We start from the raw sequence: 9,063 nt of genomic DNA, 5'->3' as shown, positions 1-9,063 counted from the left end.
GTTATCACCCAAGTATACACAATAGCCAGAAGTAGATCTACGAGTGTCTGGGCATCCAACCCAGTCTGCATCAGAGTACGCGGTTAGGGATGTTGGTGCCGAGGGTGAAATAGAAAGACCATGATCGAGAGTACCCTTGAGATAACGCAAGATACGTTTGACATGGTTGAAGTGAGGGAGACGAGGGTCATGCATATACAAACAGGCTTGCTGGGCAGCGTATGTGATTTCTGGACGAGTAAGAGTCATGTATTGGAGAGCACTAGTGATGCTACGGTAGAGAGTAGGATCAGGATATGGGTCACCTTCGGCGGAAAGCTTTGAACCGGGGGCAGCAGGTGTTGAGGAGGAATGGCAGTCGGACATACCAGCTTTAGAGAGGAGATCGAGGACATACTGACGTTGAGAGAGAAAGAGTCCGGAAGAAGACCGGGTCACGGCAATTCCCAGAAAGTGGTGGAGAGCACCTAGGTCAGTCATGCAAAACTCATGACGGAGAGAGGCAATGATGGTGTTAAGAAAAGAGGTAGAGGAGGCAGTGAGCACAATATCATCGACATAGAGAAGCAGGTATGCAGTATGAGACTGTGATTGTAGAATGAAGAGGGAAGAGTCTGAGCGAGAGGGAAGAAATCCTAGTGTTTGGATAAAAGTGGCAAAGTGATGAAACCAAGCACGAGGCGCCTGTTTGAGTCTGTATAGTGATTTGTTCAGACGGCAAACGTGATCAGGGAATGATGGGTTAACAAAACCAAGCGGCTGGCGACAAAAAACAGTCTCGTTTAGGGAACCGTGAAGGAAGGCGTTCTTGACATCTAATTGATGAATAGGCCAAGAAGAAGAGGTGGCAAGACTGAGGACGACACGAATTGTACTTGGTTTAACCACCGGAGAGAACGTTTCATCGTAGTCAATACCAGCTTGTTGAGAGTCACCGCGACAAACCCACCTAGCCTTGTAACAAGACAATGAGCCATCAGAGTTAAACTTATGGCAAAAAACCCATTTCTTGGAGACAACATTGGCACCATGAGGACGGGGAACAAGAGATCAGGTGTCGTTAGAAGAAGAGCATCATACTCTTCCTTCATGGCGTGAAGCCAGTTTGGGCCGAGAAGTGCGGTTTTATAAGAAGAAGGGAGTGGAGAAAGCGGAGTGGATGAGGCAGTGAGGTTGAGGCGTTTGACGGGGAGACCAAAACCTGCCTTGCTGCGAGTTCGCATGTTGTGGTCGTTTGTAGGAATAGGAACAGGAACAACTGTCTTAGGCAATGGGCGCGGGGGAAGGGAAGGCGAAGAACGAGAACGCATGTCCTGCGGTGTGTGTGGAGAGGCAGCTGAAGATGCATGCATGGGAGGGGAAGATGCATGCGGTGTGATTGGTGGGGTGGCAGATGCATGGGGTAGGGTTGATGGTGTAGTGGCGGGCCCTGAAGATGCAGCGGATGGGGCATGCAGTGGTGTCGACGGTGTAGTGGCGGGCCCGGGAGAATCAGCAGTGGGATTGGCTGCAGAAGAATTAGCGTCGGGTTCGGTGCAATGATTGCGGGAAAGGGAGGGTGCGGATCCCGGAGAAGATATGCGCACAGGGGAATCTGGCAGGGGGTAGCTGATTGGCTGGGATGAGACCACGTGAACAGGACCATGCAGGCCATGCACGTCGATCGGAGAGGAGCTATGGCTGGTCTGTTTGGTGGCGGAAAGTGGTGCGGAAAAATATGGTGAGGAGTGTGAGGCGAAGGGAAAGACTGCTTCATCGAAGGTAACGTGTAGAGAGAGGAGAACACGACCAGTTTGTGGGTCAAAGCAACGATTGCCTTTGTGAGACTCCGAGTGTCCAAGGAAGACACGAGGTAAGGAGCGAGGAGAAAGTTTGTGTGGTGCTGTGGCGCTGATGTTTGGAAAGCAAAGACAGCCAAAAGTGTGGAGGCTATCATAGGGAGGTGATGCAAGAAAAAGTGATTCGTAGGGAGAAAATTTAGGGCAGGTGGTAGTGGGACGAATGTTAAGAAGATAGGTAGCGTGTCGGAGTGCTTCGACCCAAAATTTGGGTGGCATAGATGCTTGGATAAGGAGTGTACGAAGAATGTCATTGATGGTGCGTAGCGAGCGCTCGGCTTTCCCGTTTTGTGAGGATGTGTAAGGACAAGAAAAATGTGGAAGAATGCCATGGTGGAGAAAGAACTCGTGATTGCGAGTATTGTCAAATTCGCGTCCGTTGTCACATTGTAAAAAGCGGATGGGAAGAGAGAAGTGGGTATAGACGTAATTCTGAAAATTAACGAAAAGACCATGAACTTCTGATTTGTTGCGAATAGGAAAATACCATATATAGTGAGAATAGTCATCCACAAGTACAAGATAGTATTTAAAGCCAGAAACACTAGGTATAGGAGAGGTCCATAGGTCACAATGCAACAACTCAAAGGGAAAAGTACTGCTACTGGTAGATGTGCCAAAGGGCAGGCGAACATGTTTGCCCATTTGGCATGCGGAACACAGAGTGCTATCATGAGAGGCTCGATCATGCGGAAGCTGAAATTCTTGAAGAAGCTTGGACGTGGTACTGGCGTTGGGGGTGACCAAAGCGGCGATGCCAGAGGGACACGGAAGCATGCATAGCATGAGGTGTCGAAGAAGGTACGTCGCTGATGCTATAGAGGTCGCCGGAGCTATTGTACCGGGCTATCACCTCCTTGCTGTGGAGATCCTTCACAGACAGACCAAATGGATCAAACTCCACAGAAACATGGTTATCAATTGTAAAACGGCGAACAGAAATCAAATTTTTGATAAGAGCAGGGGCTACCAGAACCTCGCGAAGAAGAAGTGGTGATCGAGAAGAGGGAAGAGTGGCTGAACCAACGCAAGAGTCGGGAACAGTACAGCCATCACCGATTGTGATGGATGGAAAGAGAATAGATGGATGGAGAGAAGAAAGCGTACTACTAGATGCAGACATATGCGTAGATGCACCAGAATCAAAGATCCATTCTGTACCTGTGTCCTGAGTGGTAAGCGAGTTCAGAGCCGCAATGAGAGCAGCCTGGTCCCAGGTCGGCGGAGCTCAAGTCGAAGTAGAGGCAGCCGGGTGGTACGTCGAGGAAGAAGGCTGCGCCGAGGGACCGCCCATCTCCCAGCTCGGAACCGGAGGAACACCATAGGGATACATGGACGGCGTCGTTGGTGCAGGAGTAGACTGGTACAAGGGCGCGTAGGCAGTGTTGGCGTGCGGCGGCGGCCGGGACCCGAGGAGACCAGGAGCGCCGGCAGAGGGGCGCATGTCGGGCGCCCAGGCTCCACTGTAGGCGGGCGGCGCACCGTACGGGGACGGCGCAGCCCAAGGCATCGGTCAGGCTTGGACGAGCCCAGTCCACGGATCAGTTGTGGGGCGCCATGTGGAAGAAACCGGCGAGGAAGACGCCGCAGGCGGCAGAGGTGGGGACGATGCCGCGGGCGCCGACGAACTCGACGCCGAGGAAGAAGAGCCCTGCTTCGGTGGACGGTAAATTGGGTTCTTACCCTTGTAGTTGGGGCTGGGGCGCCATCCTGGCGGCGGTTGCGCGGCAGGCGGTGCGGACGAAGGAGCCACTGGTGGTAGAGCGGAGCGCGCCGTGGTGTGGAAGAGGCGCGGGGCGCCAGTCTTGCGGGCCTGAGTCTGCTCCTCGAGCTGCAGCATCGAACGGGCCTCGGACAGGGTCAGCAGAGGTCGGAGAAGCGGAATCAAGGACGCCTGTTGGGCGAACCGCTCGTCCAGGCCACCCATGAGTGCGTGAAGAAGAGCATGATCGGCAACCGTTTCTCCAAGCTCGCGGAGTTCGTCGCCGATGGCCTTGATCTGCTGGCAGAAGACGCCAACGGGGCGATCACCCTGGATGACCGTGCGCAGCTCTGTGTTGAGGGCAGAGATGCGAGCGTCCCAATTGTCTTGAAAAAGACGACGGAGCTCCACCCAGATATCGCGCGCCGTCGCGCCGTCCTTGACGACGAGGTTGAAGAGCTTGGTGGAGATGCGCGTGTAGAGCCATCTCTGTTTTTAAGGCGTCCCTAAGGCGTCGCTTAGGCGACGCCTAGGCGTCAGGGAGCCCCTAGGAGGCAAGGCGTCGGCCTTGCCTTACATGTGTGTCTAAGGCGTCCAAGGCATCCGCCTAGGCGCCACTGTGTCTGCCTTAGGCAAATAAGGACGCCTTAGACAGAGCTGGGTGGTTTAGGCAGGAAACAGATAACCGGGAGGGGAGGAAAAGGAGGGAAACTTTGTTTTGGCGCCAACAGGTACTAGAGGGAGAGAGAGAGACCTGTAACCATTTTCAGTTTCCCCCCACCCCCAGGCTGGATCTGAGCTTCTCCCCCTCCTTTCTGGCAGCTTCCCCCTCCTCTCTGGCAGATCCCCCTCCCCCTCCTCTCCTGCAGTTCCTCCTCCTCTCCTGCAGATTCTCCATCCTCTCCAGAACTATATGGGCTCTACAACCATCAGTTGCAAGGTGTGTATGGCTGTATGCCTAGTTGCCTAATGCCTACCAAATTCTACTTAATTCTGTTGCTTACAAGTCTCTAAGGCATCGCCTCGCCTTATGCCTTAGCGCTTAGGCAGTGAGGCGCCCCCCCAGCGCCTCGCCTCGCCTTACCGCCTTAAAAACATAGAGAGCCATTGGATGATGGCGAGATCATCTTTGAGCCAGCGTGGATTGTGAGGCTACGGAGGTGAGTCATCGGAGAGATGATGGAGGAGAGAGCAGCGGCCGAGGTGGATCTCGAACAGATGGCGCAAGTGATAGTAGTTCCGGCTGTGAAGATCGAGAACGATGGGGATGAATGGCGTGACGTCGGTGATGGTGTCGCTGAAGGAGAGAGAGGAGGGAATAGTCAGGGTGGTGGTGGAGGAGGTGGACGGATTGGTTTGGGTGCCGGCGGCGGGCTGGGATGGGTTGCCGGGGCCAGTCATGGTTAGGGAAGTTCAGGAGGGGATCGGGAGATAATCTGATACCATGAAAACTGATTGAAATCTTTCCTTAATTCATTCAGAGTACAAGACAGAGTACATATAGGAGGGCCACACCCAACGTAACCGAGTACGTGCGCCCAGTCGTGCGCAGATCGTGGGGAGACTCGGTCACCGAGTCTCCTGTCTAACAATATGCCACACTCTGAAACGAGGGTGTCACATGTGTTCAATCGCCAGGCAGATTGCTCAAATCGACTCAAGCTCGTGCAAAAATCATCTCTGCCGGCGCCGGCTTGTCCCCAGGACGATTACTTGATTGTGCGGTGCACCATCATAGTCATGAAGGAACTGCCGGATGCGGCAACCACAGTGCCCGTGCCGACCTCCAACTTGCACCAGCACCTTGGTGAGCTGCTGCGGGGCGGGACCGGAGGCGACGTCACGTTATTCGTCCGTGGTGAGTCCTTCCTTGCTCACAAGCTCATTCTCGCCGCAAGGTCCCCTGTCCTGATGGCCGAGTTCTTCGGGCACATGAGGGAGGCAAGCTCTCAACACGTCGTGGTCGAGGACATGGAGACGGCAGCATTCAAGGCCATGTTGCACTTCATCTACACCGACACCATGCCTGAACTTGATCAAGAGCTGGAAGCCGCGGCGCCGATGGCCCAGCATCTTCTTGCGGCTGCTGACAGGTATGGGCTGGACAGGCTCAAAGTCCTCTGTGAGGGCAAGCTCTCCGGTGGCATCACGGTCGACACGGCGGCGACAACTCTGGCGTTGGCTGAGCAGCACAACTGCTCGCACCTCAAGGCCAAGTGTCTTGAGTTCATCATCAGTACTCCTGCAATCTTTGATGCTGTGGTGGCGACGGAGGGGTATAGGCATCTGGAGGCAAGTTGCCCTTCAGCGCTTACTAGCATTCTCCTCTCTGTGCGCGGGAGAAGGTACTGAAGGCAAGCTGCCCTTCAGCGCTTACGCATTCTCCTCTCTGTGCGTGGGACAAGGTACTTGAGACAAGCTATAGGTGCTGAAGTTCAACGAGTCTATGCATTTTGTTACTTTCTTTTGATGCTTGATTTACTAGAACTTCATTATGATGACGTGTAGAACTTAATATGCATGTCTGTCGCCTGATGATGGCATTTATCCTACTTCCATGTACGTTCTGAGCAACTACTGCACGGCTGCATTTTCTCCTTTAGTTGGTGGATTTTGGTACATGCTAAATGCTTGTTTTGTGAAAAATCATCTCTTGCCAGGCTTGTTTTGTTATCCCCCTGCATATTCCCCTGTTGGTTTTGCATACAAGACTGCAGCTGCTTGTTTAGTTCTTTTGGAACTGGACAAGACTTGGTGAGAATGGTTTCATCATGCGTCGTAGTAACAGGTTTTTGATTGTTCAAACTGCGGTAGTGTATAATTGGACTTGAAGACTATCGACTTCGACTGACCAGAGTTAAAAAAAATGATTGATGACCGATCTATTCTAAATGCAGCCACAGTTCTACATGGTTCCGTTCGTATTTGGATCCCGCCTTGTATTAGGTCGAAGACAAATATGTTCTGTGAAAATCTTGCTAAATTCATGTTGGCAATTTTGTTTCCCAAAAATCCGTTATTTCTGCTTGTATATTCAGAGGTATAAAGTGTTTTTCAAGAATAAGCAGAATCACTGCATGCTTATTCAGCAAGTAGCTAGGTGGATTCTGGATCTCATTGGCGGGTTGACAAGGATTGCCCTTTCTTTCTTTCTTTTTGCGGGGAGACAAGGATTGCCCTGGCGAACCATCCATTTATTAATAGATTGTAACCATTAGATCTTCATCAATAAATAATAGAAAATTAAGCCAAGAGATAGTGATACATTCAATTTAAAATAGAAGTTGCTTATTGAAAAGCACAAAACGATAGGAAAAGAGGAGCACCAAATACAAGAGAAAAATTGGTCATCAATCTGGCTGACCATATATTTGTTAGCATACCACATCTGATAAATCTTTGTTTTCATGCCTAAACAATTCATAACTAATAAGAATACCGAGATGTATCATAGTTTTTTTTTACTTAGATGTATCATAGTTGATTGATTTATAATGGTATACAAACATATATCTGATTACTGGGTTATTAATTGGAGTACAAAAATAATATAACATCCCACTCTTATACCTATTAGAGATGATGATTATTACACCATTTCAAACCGAACACACTACATTCATCTTTCAAATAACACAAATATAGAATAACATGTGTCTTTATAACTTTATCCAAACAATATTTGGCCACTGTTTTGGTGAAACATAATAATTATATACATATTTCTGGAAGTGTACATATAATATTAATGACTAACAATCAATGCTAAATCATCGTGCATAGCTATATCATAATCCAAAGATACCATGCTATCTTGCAATCTAAACTTAATTATATGCATTCATCCAGTCTATACAAAGGTGTTTCTTAGAATGGCATAATAGCCAAATTTAAATCTAAATTAATGATATTTATTGTATGATATTTTATCATTGCTATCAGTGATATAACGTGAATATATGAAGATGATGCCCTCGCGCCGGTGGTGGACTGATGCTTGGTTGGGGCTGTCACGACACCCATGGACCCGGGAGACATCGGCACATCGTTTGCTCATTTACTTGCCTATGAACTACTGCTACTACGCATCCTTCATCTTGGCGTTCCTTCGTCGCTTAGCCAACATATCTGCCTGTTTCTGCACAAGCAGGGGCCTGATGGGCAGTCACGGCGGTAGCCGGTAGGCACCATGGAGGGGCTGCACACTGGTGAAGCCTTGTCACCCTATCGAGCCAATAGGTTTTCGACTGCGCCAACCCTCCCGTCCCCACCATGTGCATCAAGGCGTTCGAGTCGGTAGAAACCAATGGAGGTGTCGAGAAGTACCCGTATGTATGGCGAGTTCAAGCCTTCAAGCGGGAGAAACTGCAAGGGGTGCTGTTGGAGTTGCTCTTACCTCGACATAAGGGATAGGAGGGCCAACGCCCCCTTCCCTGTTAAGATCGAAAATGTTGTATTGACCAGATTAATTCAGAATCGCTAGACAGAACAACAACAATGGACGCTGGACCCTCCATCCGCTCTCCCGCTTCCATGGTGTGTGCCCAGCTATGCAACATAGTGGAGCTGGCGGCTGCATTGCGATCTATAGGTAGCACTCCGCCTCCATGATGGAGAGGATGAAGAATCCGAGGCTGACTTCAGGGTTTCGTCCGGGGCGAGGCCCATCCAAAAGGTGGCTAGGTTGAGTGTGTGCGTGAGAGCTTTGAGGCTTGTCACAACAAAATGTGTTATATTCAAAGACGAAAATACTCATGATGAAAGAAAGACCGCCGTGTAAGATCATATTAGTTTGCTCGGCTTGTTATTCAAAAAGGTAAAATGGTATGATTCTGGTGAAGTCTTGTCATTCCCATGTGTAATTACGATAGCATCTTTACAGTACATTCCATATGCTCGCGTTCATTCCCCCACATTGTTTTCCCAATTCAACCCATTAGCACCAAGTAGCCAAGGAGGGACACAAGATATCCCACTATGGTAGTGCAGATACGTCTGGCCAAAGGAGCTCAAGCCACGCATGACAAGCCAAACTTGCTCCCTCGTCGGGTGCTCGGGTGCTATCAGCATGCGTGAAAAGAGATCATAGTCAATTTGACTCTAGCCAGCGAGGCTAGGTGGCATGGTGGGGAGAAACCCAGGAATGCCAGCTGATTTCAATGATTGCATTGGCTTCAGCTTCACTCCAGAAGAGTTTGAGAGTAAGTGGGCTGCTTTTGTGCTGAAGTGGCCGGTTGTTGCTTCAGCTTCACTCCAGCGGCGTCAAAGAAGCAACTCCGTCATACAAACGTGTCAATGGATTTTGCTAGTCTTGCTCGGGTTGTTAGTGGGTCAGATGCTACTACTGCAATTCTGAAGAAACACATAAAAGCGACGCGCACATATCTTAACCATTTCCACAAGTGCAAGAAAAAGAAGGCCAAATTGCCTACTCATCCAGGGCGTGGCGCCCCTCCAACAGCAACTAGTGCTCATATGCCACCTTCTGATGGTCGTGCAACTATTTTTGTTGATCCGACACCA

General features: G+C 50.1%; 1 pseudogene; it reads left to right on the top strand.

Moving 5' to 3' along the window:
- The first annotated feature begins 4,801 nt into the window (after positions 1–4,801).
- LOC119339300 lies at positions 4,802–6,758 on the top strand (annotated as a pseudogene).
- Positions 6,759–9,063: the final 2,305 nt, after the last annotated feature.

Source organism: Triticum dicoccoides, chromosome 7B (assembly GCF_002162155.2).
Source record: "Triticum dicoccoides isolate Atlit2015 ecotype Zavitan chromosome 7B, WEW_v2.0, whole genome shotgun sequence".
Classification (NCBI taxonomy): Eukaryota; Viridiplantae; Streptophyta; class Magnoliopsida; order Poales; family Poaceae; genus Triticum; species Triticum dicoccoides.
The sequence above is the reverse complement of the archived record's forward strand: the minus strand, read 5'-3'. Positions and strand labels throughout refer to the sequence as shown.